The 13,628-nt window shown below is 41.4% G+C and overlaps 1 protein-coding gene across 3 annotated transcripts in view; it reads left to right on the top strand.

Annotated features, from left to right (window-relative positions):
• LOC124364634 overlaps positions 1 to 13,628 on the top strand; it is a 189,915-nt gene that overhangs the window by 143,951 nt on the left and 32,336 nt on the right. The gene's annotated exons all lie outside the window — the stretch shown is intronic.

The following is a 13,628-nucleotide window of genomic DNA, read 5'->3' as shown; positions in this document are numbered from 1 at the left end:
TCGGCCGGTCCCGACATGCCCAATGTCAGCAGAGATAAGAGATTCGTATCTAAATGGTGTAGCATTAAGAGCTCAGCTGTGTGCGGGGTCACGCCGCCGCTCCGCAAGCCACTGCACCACCCACCGGTAAACACGAGAAATGATTCAGTGTCTCTCTCTATCTAGTGACTCGTGCCACCTGACACAACGGGAGCCATGAAGTGGCCAGAAGTGGGTCGGTCCTAATCTTCGCTGTGACATATTCACGGCTCTCGGAAACTGAAAGCGACGCCTAGGTGTGCCGGACTGTCCAGATGTCTGCGGTATCGGGAGCACTGTTGAGACGTCCACTTCTTTTGTTGGGCTGTAACGGACACCCGGTCTGGCTCTGGGCGTACCGGACCGTCCTGGTACATACAGGTGTAAACATGTTCCGGCACGGCTTCATAACTTCCAATTAGTGTAATGTACCGACCTTCTCCGGACTTTCATGGGGATTAAGTGAAGGTGAACGTCTCTCTTAAAGTGTAGCTTTTGTGATATGTTACGTCATAAACATTACGGATGTAAAGTTGGGACGTTTCTTATGAAATATGATTGTCACTCATGGATGGACAGACAATGACACGATTTTAAGAACTCATGTCCTGGAAGTAGCAAGAGACTAGTCACAACACTTCCCCAGCGGCAAAAACGACTAGTCAGTGCCAGGCTCTTTTAGTCTTGTTTGCCTCCACCTTCTCAATCAAACTTTTGATATAATATGTTACATTCAAAAGGTCGTGTTGTGTACCAGATTATTCGCCATTTAGTTTTATGAGTACATTATTGAACTCATAATGAACAAGATGAAAAAAATATAAACATTTACAAACTTTGATTTGTCACTTTTGTTTGCCTGCAAAATATTTCTAATTTCAAAAAAACAAAAATTGTTCTATAAAAGTAGGATCGTGTTATTGCTTTGCATATATTTAGCAGTAGTTCACAATGGAATCTCTCAATAAAAAGGTATAATAGATATGATTGTGGAATTCTTGAGTAGGTTTTCCACAACTTCCATACTAGTAATAAAACAAATGGAGTTAATTATTTGAAGTTTATATTTTTCTAATTCGACAAAAATATTGCAGTTTAAAAGGAGCCGCTTAAGCGCTTACTATAGCTTAAGTTGAGCGGTGCAATGTATAACCGCCATTTCGTCCTGATACTGTTATAATTTATAATCCTCGGAGTAGGAAAGGATCTGTTTGCATGATTGAAATTATCAACCGGCAGGATGTGGTATTTGCACTGAGAGGCTGTGTGGGTGCATGACTGGAGAAGAGGAATGTCGTCTGGTCTAGGCCTATCGGTATCAGCTCCTTGGTAATGCGGCACACCTTGAGATCACTGTAGCCTGCTGCTGGTAGGTATTGCCTCACAGCACGTGACTGTAAACCGTTACCACTCGCAGCAGATAACTCTCAGGTACATATCAGTGCAATCAGTCGCAACACGTTCGCATTGTCTTCTGGTCTAGGCCTATCGGTATCTGCTCCTTGGTAATGCGGCACACCTTGAGATCACTGTAGCCTGCTGCTGGTAGGTATTGCCTCACAGCACGTGACTGTAAACCGTTACCACTCGCAGCAGATAACTCTCAGGTACATAACAGTGCAATCAGTCGCAACACGTTCGCATTGTCTTCTGGTCTAGGCCTATCGGTATCTGCACCTTGGTAATGCGGCACACCTTGAGATCACTGTAGCCTGCTGCTGGTAGGTATTGCCTCACAGCACGTGACTGTAAACCGTTACCACCCGCAGTAGATAACTCTCAGGTACATAACGGTGCAATCAGTCGCAACACGTTCGCATTGTCTTCTGGTCTAGGCCTATCGGTATCTGCACCTTGGTAATGCGGCACACCTTGAGATCACTGTAGCCTGCTGCTGGTAGGTATTGCCTCACAGCACGTGACTGTAAACCGTTACCACTCGCAGTAGATAACTCTCAGGTACATAACGGTGCAATCAGTCGCAACACGTTCGCATTGTCTTCTGGTCTAGGCCTATCGGTATCTGCACCTTGGTAATGCGGCACACCTTGAGATCACTGTAGCCTGCTGCTGGTAGGTATTGCCTCACAGCACGTGACTGTAAACCGTTACCACTCGCAGCAGATAACTCTCAGGTACATAACGGTGCAATCAGTCGCAACACGTTCGCATTGTCTTCTGGTCTAGGCCTATCGGTGTCTGCTCCTTGGTAATGCGGCACACCTTGAGATCACTGTAGCCTGCTGCTGGTAGGTATTGCCTCACAGCACGTGACTGTAAACCGTTATAACTCGCAGCAGATAACTCTCAGGTACATAACAGTGCAATAAGTTGCAACACGTTCGCATTGTCTTTTGGTTAGGGTAATAACAGGCTTCAAACATGCTCTTGGGGATTGTATTTACTGAAACCACCGTGGAAATTCATTATTAATAAAGTTAAGATGACGCCTTGTTTCCCTGCACAGAATAGTCAGTTATGATAATCACTAACTATCATAATTTATGTTTTTCTCAGTAATATTTTTTATTGTCCAGGATGATGCGTTAATTGGTTGTGTTCATGGCCATCTAATGAAGATTGCCGTTGAGTTTTTACTCTAAAAATAATCAAAGAATTATTGTATTTTTCTGTGGGTAAGTTATGATTTCAGAATTCAAAATGAAGATGACCTGTAATAAAAAAAGTTATCGTCTTTCAAGCCATGATAATAAAGATATACTTATCAGTCTTTTCGTATTAGTCGTTGACAGAATAAACTTTAGCAAATGACGATAAAGCTCCGCTCTTGTACAGACGGATGTATATTATTGGCAGTTTCGTTTTTAAGTTTTTAACACTTGTTGACTCTCTACAGTGAGGCCGACATATTTCAAGAATGTATGGGTTAGCAAAGTTTCTACGTATGAATCGGAAAACCTAGATGATACGTTTTTGTTTCTTTCCTTTAAAATCTTTAAATACACAAACACGTGTCAAAGATGAAATTGTTTTGGTTTTATGCCCTGAACTTCAAAGAAATTTGTATTATGTCATGAATAGAATAATACACACAATATTTCCTAACACAAGAAAGTTAAATGTCTAATACGAAACACAAGTAGTTAAGATATTAATGAACCTAACTGCTTGGTAGTTATTCTTGCCCTTCTCCCCAAGCCCTTCGAAATCCACTACAAATAAAATTACTGTGGCCTATGGACTTGCAGAGAGAGATGTAAAAAATATTGACAAGGGAAAGGTAAAGTCTAAGGGGAAATAACAGGGGTTGGAAAACATTTTTCATGTGAGTTCATTTATTTTTCAATTTAATTAGGAAAATGCAGGTGTTTGGGTCTTTACATCTTAATAATTAAATCAGGTTCTGAGAAAATTATACTTAATTTCGTAAAGGTTAAACTAAATTATGTGGGACTTAGGATGCTGTAGAACTTGAAAATTGACCGTAGATGTCGAATAGATGCTGTTCCAAAATCCAACAAAATTTGGGAGTCCAGTATTGGTCCCGTTCACGCCAACAAGCCAAAAATGCGAGTCGAAATATTATTGTACATTTCTCCAGCAGTCTCCAGAGAGGAGACGGGCAGTGCCAGCATCTGGTCGGATTATTGGGTCAATGGTCTATAACCACTTACTTCCACATCCGCAACTTCATTACAAACATAATCACCGCCATCATCATCACGTACAGTACTTATCCCTCACCGGTTCCAATTTGCGATTTGCCATTATTCGGCGTCGAAGCGCTTTCGCGGCTCAAGGCTCATCGTCCGAACTGATCAGTGCCATGTGATACTGACCGTCCACGTCCCAAAACTGTTGCGAAGTTTTTGGCGGACAAACAACTATGTGATCTATTAGAACGTCGAGTCACCATAGAAGTCTAAGTCACTTATCGGTAACTCTGTGTGATGATCTTCTTATTTACCCATTGTTTGTTTATTACACCATTATGTTGAAAATCGGACACATCGACACCAAGAAGTGTAAGATAATACTGAATGGCAATGACTCATCATCTATCCTACAGTGTTAAGTCGGTTGTGCATCAAGGGAAGAGCCCATGAATAATGTAACAGTAAATTCCGACTAATCGCAGTATTGAGATTCAGCCGGGGCAGATTGTAATTTGCATACTAATCTGTGAAACCGGCGGTCATGAGGTCAGACTAGACCAAATCCAATAGATTTCCTAGGGCCGTCAGATATGCGGTGAAGTATTTTCACATTTCGACAGAGGTTTCTAATGTTTGACACGGGATTTTAATTTTCTCCTCGACGGACGGCCGGAATTTCACGGTGTTCTCGTCCGTGCGCGGTCGTCGCGCGTTGTTTGTACCAGATCAAAGATTCGCTCTACTAGGATTTACGAAATTCGATAAGCTGCGGTTTTTGATCATTAGAGACACCCGATACGTTTGAGAGCCGAAGTGGACATATTTGGCCTGAACTCGGTCGGGGTTGCCTCGGTTCCGTTAGGCCTCGGCCTTGTCGAGGAAGGTCGCATGGTCTGTGACCCGGGCAGGCCGAGTGTTGCTGTCAGTTTGACGGACTACCCGGGGCATTAGTCCTGTTGTAAGCACCGGAGTGATAACGCTAACTGCTGCCAGCCATCACCACTCATAGTACCTGTCCATCTGTCATCCCCCAGCGTCGATACTGATGGTGGATCCTTGTTTAATTCATTTTTATCTGTCCTCTTCTATTCTCGTCCTCTCCAGGAAGTAATAGAGCAGTTCTTTCGATAAGGATGACCCTCTGGTGTTCCTCGAGGGGTCTATTTTTGACGACCTCTCATTATTGAATTTCGTTTGTTTTAGGAATTTCAGCTCGTACAAAATGCGTCTCACTGTACAGTAGTAGGCCTATACATGTCACATGAGAATGGGTTTTCACGTCTGATGACAACAAAAACAAATGAGTAATTTTTAGTGTGCAAACCCAAATGAATTGGCAGTAAAAATAAATTGTGAATCCTTAGATTAACGCTTTCATGAACAATTGATTTACCCCCACCACACCTACGGAGTGATATTGTGGGGTACTTGTGCAAACAACCAGTTGCCGAAACTGTTCAAATTGCAGAAGCAAGCAATGTGAATAATAATAGTTCATGTGAATTTTAGGTCTTGTAGAGAAACCTTCAAAACATCTCGGCTGTTGACTCTGCCAAGTCTCTACATTTTCGAAACAACTCTGTTCTGTATTTCTAAATGTGCCATGACAACTGGCCAATATATTTATTCGTATGAGACCAGAGGCAGAGGAAACTACCGGACTGGTAAACACAGAACGGTGGTTTATGAACATCTGTTCTCACAGACAGGTGTTCATTTCATCTACAAGGTGCCCAATTTTATGAAGAATGCCGCAACACCCAATGTGCTAAAATCTCGTTTGAAACGCTTTTTAGCATCACAAGAAATTTATAATGTTACCGAGTTTTTGGCATCTGACTGGGATATTACCCAGTCAGGAGATTCGGCGACTTCGGCGCTGTAGGTGGAAAATTGGTAAATAGATGAAGGATACATGAATGTTGAATTGTATGTTTAAGTGTGATCCTGATGTGGTAAGAATGTACAAACTTTTAGCTCTGAACTCGAATTGACTTTTGCTATAGCCTACATGTAAATCATATCTTCGCAATAAACACCGATTGATTGATTGATGAACTCAAATAGCGAATGACGTAATTCGTTGTCAATATATGAATGATGTATTGTGATAATTACACATTGATATATAGGACAAAGTGAATTCGTCAATGACGCACTCTGCTGTATCCATGTACCAGTTCGGGTGTGGACGAACCTAAGGACCGTACGTGTTCCCCGTGGTACTCCTCGGTTCCGGCCACGGACGGATCAAGTCGGAACAACAAACACTTGGGAACCGGTGATGCAAAACGTTTCCAAGATGGCGTCTGTCGACATCTGGCGGTCGGCGGTCTGCGCGCCGCGGAGGGTGAGAAGGGAACCTGCGAGCGAGCGGCCCCGTCAGGTTTTATGGGTAGCAAGTGAAACACGGCGGGTGTAGATTGCCGATTTCGTTAATTGGATTGGGTCTGCAGGATCTGCGTAATGTAACCCGACTGGTGCGTGCACGTGAACTGCTCGGCTTGCACGTGTTCCGGGACCAATTACATTCGCTCGTGAAGCGTTTGCAGTTCGTGCTCTTTTTGTGTGATTGTGCTTTGGAACTAAGTATACCCCGTCCCACTCAATTTATCTCCAGTCTTTAACAGTAAAGGCGGAAAAAAGATGACTTTACTTGAGAATGTTGTAAAATAAATTATAACAATTTACGACTGGCTTTCGAAATAAGTGTTAGTTTCAGAATTCTTAATGCAAAATGTTCTTATCAATGCGAATAGTTCAGTACGTACGTAAGAAAGTTCTTTCAAAATCATAATTTTATTTTTTTCACTCAACAATTTTTTATGGCACCATTATTCATTCTTCTTGAATTACAATATACACTCCATCTTTAATTTTCAGAAAGTAAAGTAGAAAATTTCTGGGAGAAAAGTGTGGTTTTCAGAAAAAGCCTAGTTATGTATGAGTCATTTAACTAGGCTCCAGACACATGTGACGTACAAACTGTGGCTCCTGTGGCAAACTGAGGCTCCAGACAAACTGTGCAAACTCCAAGTAAAAAGTAAGGTTGGTTTTACTGGAAAAGATATTTTATAGGCTTGCGTTCTTGACAGCTACGTAGAAGTGGTAGGAAGAGATCGTTCCACTACATAGATATCGGGTGTAGGACAAGACTAGCAGAGAGATGAAGGCGTGGGAGGCTAAACAAACTTGCGGTTACGTAGCACTGCCACTAGCTCCGATGGTCGGCTGTAAACACACGTGACTGTGAGGGAGTGGCCCTGGAGTGTCGAGTGGTTGGAAGCTATAGCGAGAGAATGTAATGTTCGCGGATCCTGGAGTGCTCAACCGGTAGCTCTTTTAGTGGAGGAGACAGTGTTAGGGCGGGTGTTTGAATGCTAAATAAAATGACGATGGCTATCCAGGATTTGGGATTATACATCCGTTAAAGACAATAGAAATAAGAGACAGCTAGGAATGCGATGAGAGCCGAAATTTCCTCAAAATCCGCCACTTTCAACCTCAACCATGTTCTGCTTTTTCTTCTTCTCGGTTTATTGCTTGCGAATGTTTACAAATATCATCTTATGCAAATAATAATAAAATGTACTAATCTGTGATTCTTGGATAAATTCATCATATAATGCCCAGGACAAACAAAGCGTTCATTGCGTTTAGGAATCCGAAAGTATTTGAAGTACAGATAAACCAAATTTTAAGCTTTATAAAGTGGGGTCAACTGTTTACTGATTAGACCCTTCTCCCGAGGACCCTAAAAATGCAAATAAATCTAATAACAGAATGCAAACGCAAGCAGTTAAATTAGGCGTATCTAATTAATTCTAATTTAGATTTATTCAGATTTAGCCATGCCTCCGGCGAGGCGTGCTCTTCAGTCACACCCACCTCCTTCCCCCAAAGACAAGTCCTAGTTATGCCACTGAAAATATTGTGCTATTTGATGCATAATTATTATTGGAAAATCATTGTATCATCATCACTCATTTTGTTTTTTGTTCTTTTTTTGTAAAAGCATTAGAAAATAATGTGTACGAAGGCATTTTTAAACCTTTTACTCTCAACTTAAGCAGCAGAATAGTTCCCATATCTCCTGAAATAAGCCAGAGAAACTTACGTGATCGTATCTATTAAGGACCAGATCGGGCCTTCTGAAATCATTCGTTGTTCGTCTGTCTGTGCAATGACTTTTGACAGAAAGGTCCTAGAAACTTGAAACGTGGTACATGAGTTCCGTTCGTCCGAGGAAGATCACCACTCTTCATTTTGAGGTCAAAAGATCAAAGCCCAATTCGTCTGTCCGTCCGTCTCTCAGTCAGTCCGTGTGACTGTATGTCTGTCTATCTGAACGTCCAATCCGCCCGTCGGTGTATCCTTCTGTGCACTATCCCTTTCATTACGTTAAGTCAGGTCCTTTGATATTCTATTATATCGGGTTTATAACTGATTGTTCATTGAACGTCAGTCATTCGAATATCGTGAACTGTACTGTAGAGACATTGAAGTATTAACATCGATTATATAAAGTTCTATATGCCTAGAATCTTGATGATGCCGTGTATGACGAATGACGAAATCTAAAGATTGTTATTGTTGGAGTGTGAGGTGATGCTATAGTTCCTGTGTCAGTGGGACGCCAACATTTCGGTCTGGGCCGCTGACCTTGCTGGCACTCCGCCAAGCATCGCAATGACTGCACTGACGTAACGTCGACCGTATCATCTCATCTGCAGCGGCAGACTACTGCAGCAGTCAGCAGCTCAGTTGCATCAGCGGCGTCAACTTTACTTTCCCTGACACTGGCGTCGTGCTCGCTCAACTGATTCTTACCAATTCCTCCTCTTTATTTCCTGCTTTTGAAGGAAACATATTTTTTCCGAACATTTACCATCGTCCAGTATTACAAAAACTCAGTAACACTGTTTCGAGATCTGCTATCTGATATCCTCATCAGGTAAATAACTGTCGTAGGTGGGTGGCCGGCGAATCCAAACCTATTGTGACCTGTATCCTGTAGTTCAGTTTAATTAATTAGTGTCGTGCTTTGTTTTTTATTAAGTTTTAGATACCTAGTGAAGTTGACACACAACATGGTGGTTGTGATTCCTGACCTACGCGGGTCAAAACGCTCTGGTATGATTTGTTTATTTTAACTTAGATTGTTATTATGTGTTAGGTAGTTATTTACTTGAAGAAGAGATCAGATTACAGATCTCGAAACGTAGTGTCACTGATGTTTTTGTATCACTGGACGATGGCAAATGTCCGGATAAATCCTGTTTCCCTCATAATCCTTAAGTCGTCAAAAACAAACTCCAAACAAAGTATTTCTGCTTATTCGTACACTCTGTTTCTGTGGTCAACACAAATTCACATTTGGCATTTAATTGAAAAATAGGACTCTTTGGATGTCTTCTTTACAGTTTCCATTTCTACCCTTTCCAGTGGTTTTGTTATGTTACGAGCCTTTTTATAGAGAGAGAGAGAGAGAGAGAGAGAAACCAAATACCTTCTCAACTATATTTAGGTTTGATTCTCAAACCATAAATAACCTCCAGGATAATTTTTATCTTTACCCTTAACTTACACAAATCGTTGTGAACTTGTACTTGACTTTGAGAATTATCGCGTTATGAATTGAGTTCATTAATTGTATTCTGAATATTTTTTGAATTCTGTTTGTTATCATTATCTCTCTGTATTTGTATTGACAAACCATAGGCTAGAGGGAGAAATGTGAAACTATTATATGTATTAAATCATTTTTACTTTGGATTAATTTGGTAAGCATCCAAAGAGCGTTCTTGTACAGAAATTCAATTCATTGTCTTGAATAAATAAGACCCGTGTAACAAAGTGTGAAACGAAAAAGATAAGTGTTTCGTTGAGAAGGTGAATGTTGGAATCCTTTTTGTGTGCCAGCCAGACTGAATGAGGGTGGGCTGGAAGATAACACATGACACTTATGACGCAATTCAGAGGTGTCAAATAAACATGCGTGAACGGCCGGCCGAAGAACCTGTTTTTGTGGCTCGAGCCGTGCTCCAACCCCTACCCTCTCATCGATAACCACCGATCGTTAGAGAGGGGGTTCTGTTAGCGGACTTGTGCCAAACTGTGGCGCCCACCGGGCCCCCGCGACTCACGCTCATGCTCATGTATTATTCAGCGCGTGTCCTTCCAGTGGTCTACTCACAATCCTTCCGTCCACCTCGACTGTGGGAACAATAGGCGACATTCCGGCTGCTCTCGTTTTTTCTCCGAATAAAAATAATGGTCCCTGCGAGATTCCAGGCAAAACCCGCGTCCCAGCCAATTGCTTTTCTGTGCTAATTTGGGGACCGTCTTCGTGTGCTTCAGTCTTCGAGTTTGTCGTGACTCATGCTTTAGATAGGTCGAAATTCAACATAGTAATAGTTGATAGTTCCTGGCTTTGTGGTTGTATTAGAATGGCGGTAGTGATACTGTAGGAGGTCTGAACTCACCCGTATTTTAGTTGCCTATAATGGATCCAGAAGCTGCATTTTAAAATTTATTTTAAACATTATCTAAGGTATGATAGCTTGCTTGATTGACCTTGAATTACTATTTGAACATTTTAATTTGTATTCTTTTCAAATTGAGACAACAATTAAAGGTTGTATATAATAAAAGTATGTGCAGTGCATTTGATATAGCCAATGGAGCATTATGAATTTAGCTAGAGGAACTAAACTACTAAGGTAATTAATTCTCAAATTTGTCCTTGAATCCTCTTTATCTCTTCTTTAAAATTCCTTAAAACAATACGGTTCAACCGGAAAACAAAGAACGCGTGTAGAACGAAGTGTCTAGGTTTTATATCTTTATTCTGAATATTATACCTTTCATGTCGTGTGCATAGTTACAACGTATTATTGCAAAATAATTATCCATCGCATTAAAAATATTCTTAATCCTTTTTATTTTGCATGTATATGCTGTATGTTTTACCATGTATTGGTCAACATTTAAGTTTGTCGGATCACACCGCGTCAAAACATTGCTCACACAATTAAATTGTTCAAATATTCCGGCACCATTGTGTTGAGCAACCAGTTAACAAATTACTGAAACTGCCAATAATGCGTGTCGGCCTGTACAGCTGAGTTGAACAAGGCAGACTTTTGTCGTGATTGGTTGAAGCTCAACTAACCAAAGACCAATCACAGGATGTAAATTAGATGTAGATGTAAAGATTATCCAATACGAATAATCTTTGTCATTTGCTTGTATATACTAATTATGTATTATGTGGAATAAAGTGATTTGATTTAATTATGTTTTAGACATTTTGACGCTATATTCTTGATTACAAGTGCGTTACTTGGTTAAGCTTCAACCAGATAAAGCTTCGCCACATTCATCTCGACTGTACCGACGGGTGCATATTATTCGTAGTTTTGGTTTAAGATAACACTTTGAAAGTTAAAGAATATCTTATTCTACCAGGCGAAGTTGGGGCTAAGAAGCCCCAAACTCTGAAATAATTAACCTGGGAATAACGGCTTAAAGGTGACTTCCGAACCACCACCAATGGCCGGGCAGGCGGGCTGCTTGCAAGGACAGGATCGCTCAGCGGTCACCCATCCAAGCAGCAGCCACGCTCGACGTTGCTTGATGCGGTTATCTTGCGATAACCGCCGTACCCACTACAATGCACGAGATACGTTAGCAGAGTTTAGCTCTCCACACTGTAGCTGAAATGTATTAGGACTAAGATGATAATAAGCTTGTAAGAACTAAATCTGACATTGGTCTGTACTCTTAACACGGTCCATCCTCGCTACGACTGCGAGGTTTGACGACGGGTGTTATGGACTGCCCGGTCGTGGTAATTGTCACGGTCCACCACACAGACCGACAGACAATATGATATAATCACAAGCGGCGTGTCGGGAGGGTACCGCACGCCGAGAGGCGAAGAAGAGTGAGCGGTGAGCGGACATCGGCGGCGTGACCCCTGGCCCAGCTCTCCGTGTTCACTATTTACCGGTCTATATCGGTACTGTAATGGGGCCTCGGGTTTACCGCCGACTAATGGAAGAGGTTGGGCGGTCGCTTTGGAGCGCAATGCTGTCACGGTTACATCAACAAACCCGACTTGTCGTTGTCGGTGTTGAGTCAGTCAGGTACGGTATCTTATCCGGTCGTCGTTTTGGAAAGGAACGCTTTGTTGTGTAAACTTAGCCGTTGCTCTTACACGATTGTAGGGTGTCAGTTTCTGGATCTAGATCTGTGGATGTTCTGGCCCCTGTTGATCAATCTCGCTGGGTTCGCCTAATCTTGTAAAACAAGTCAAAAGTTTATCAAAAGCCAGCCGGCTTTAGGGTGTCATTCTAGCCCCATAAGAACAGTGTTAAGCCTCAAACACTTTACGGCCTTCTTTTAAGTTGTAGAATCATGGGAGAAGTCTCATTTTCAATGTATAATTAACACGCATCCACACGCTAGTTTAGTTTTTCGGTAATTTTATTGGTTATTCAAAAGAAAGTCCACTTTTCTGCGCCTTATCATTAAAAGTATACTTTTAATGATAAGTAAGTTTACGAATTTATAAAATTTACGAGAAACCTACAAAACGAGGTTGAATGCCTATAATATCTTCAAAATGCGGAATCAAACGTAACACTACGATCAAAGGTATGGACGTGAAAGTGCATGATGCGTAACACTTTTATCGCGCATATTTGAGATAAAAATCAAGGTCGCTTTACTGTAGCTAGCTCTTAAGGATAAATAATTGTTTATGATTTGATCACTTGTGACCTTTGTACTCACGAAATACTTCTAATTTTAAGGTCAGGAACATAAGATTGCACGTGCCTCGAAAGTTGTAGGAGTAAGTTTGAACAATCCTTAATCTTGTGTGGGAGCCATTGGCACGTTTTCCTTCCTCTCCACATTTTAGGCCTCAGTTAGGAATGGCCTACTCATCTAAGTAGAATTCCTGCACGCGTCAGCGAGTGATAACACACTGACGTCAATGCCGCCGGGTGAAAGCGATTCAACGTTCTGTTACGCTTTGATAACGTGGGTCCGTCCCGTAGCGTGTTACCGTGTTACCGTTACGGCTACAGAGACGGTGACGGTGTTATCGGACAGTTTATTGCCGGTCTCAGGCGCGTGTGTGCTAGCAGGCGCACATTGATTGCTCTGTCCGGCGCCGAGCCGACCCCGGTCCATCGTCACATCTCCCCTTCCGCCATTATCGTCAAGACTACTTCAGACATTAACAACACCCATCGTTGATGTGGCAAAAATAATGCGAGACTAAGACACTGAAGTTGCAAATTTGTTCCACAGTCTTAGAGGAAATTGGTGACAATGTGCTCTTCTGATTATTTTAAAGTTTTTATATGGAATTCCTCTTCCCCCGACGTTTGAAAAAGTCTGTGTTGACTCGAAAACTCTGTGCAGTCTGTGTTGATCGTCCATCTTGAGGCAGCCACATATTTTACCCCTCTCCCTCTTTACCATTGATTTATTATTTGGAACTCCATGATTATAGAGCACGTTTACGCATAAAAAATATTAATGTAAAATTTAAAACATTATAATTGACAAAACCACGCCATAATACACATCAAAACGTTGTGTCTCGTCTGACAAAATGAGCATTACAATTTTTTGTTTCAGTGAATAAATCATGCGAATGGAACGAAATTTGAACGTATTTAATAATTTAGGGTGGTATTATATCCCTTACTCTATACTAATACCTGGGGTTTCGCGTGGTAGATTTTGTAGTAATATTTAGGAAGGAAAATCGATAGGGACATGATGATTTGGACAGCGTTGAAAAGTTTGACTTTCTGCTCTTTTTCTCTGGGTTCACAACCATTCCATATGCAACGCTGTTTAAACATAGTGAATCCGAATAAAATATGGTCTTAATAGATCCACGGGTTGCAATAAAAATCGAATAGTTATACATATCACTATTTCATATCTATTTTATTAGAGATTAGTTAT

The sequence above is a fragment of the Homalodisca vitripennis genome, chromosome 6 (genome assembly GCF_021130785.1).
Source record: "Homalodisca vitripennis isolate AUS2020 chromosome 6, UT_GWSS_2.1, whole genome shotgun sequence".
In the NCBI taxonomy this organism is placed as follows: domain Eukaryota; kingdom Metazoa; phylum Arthropoda; class Insecta; order Hemiptera; family Cicadellidae; genus Homalodisca; species Homalodisca vitripennis.
This window is presented reverse-complemented; position numbering and strand designations above follow the sequence as displayed.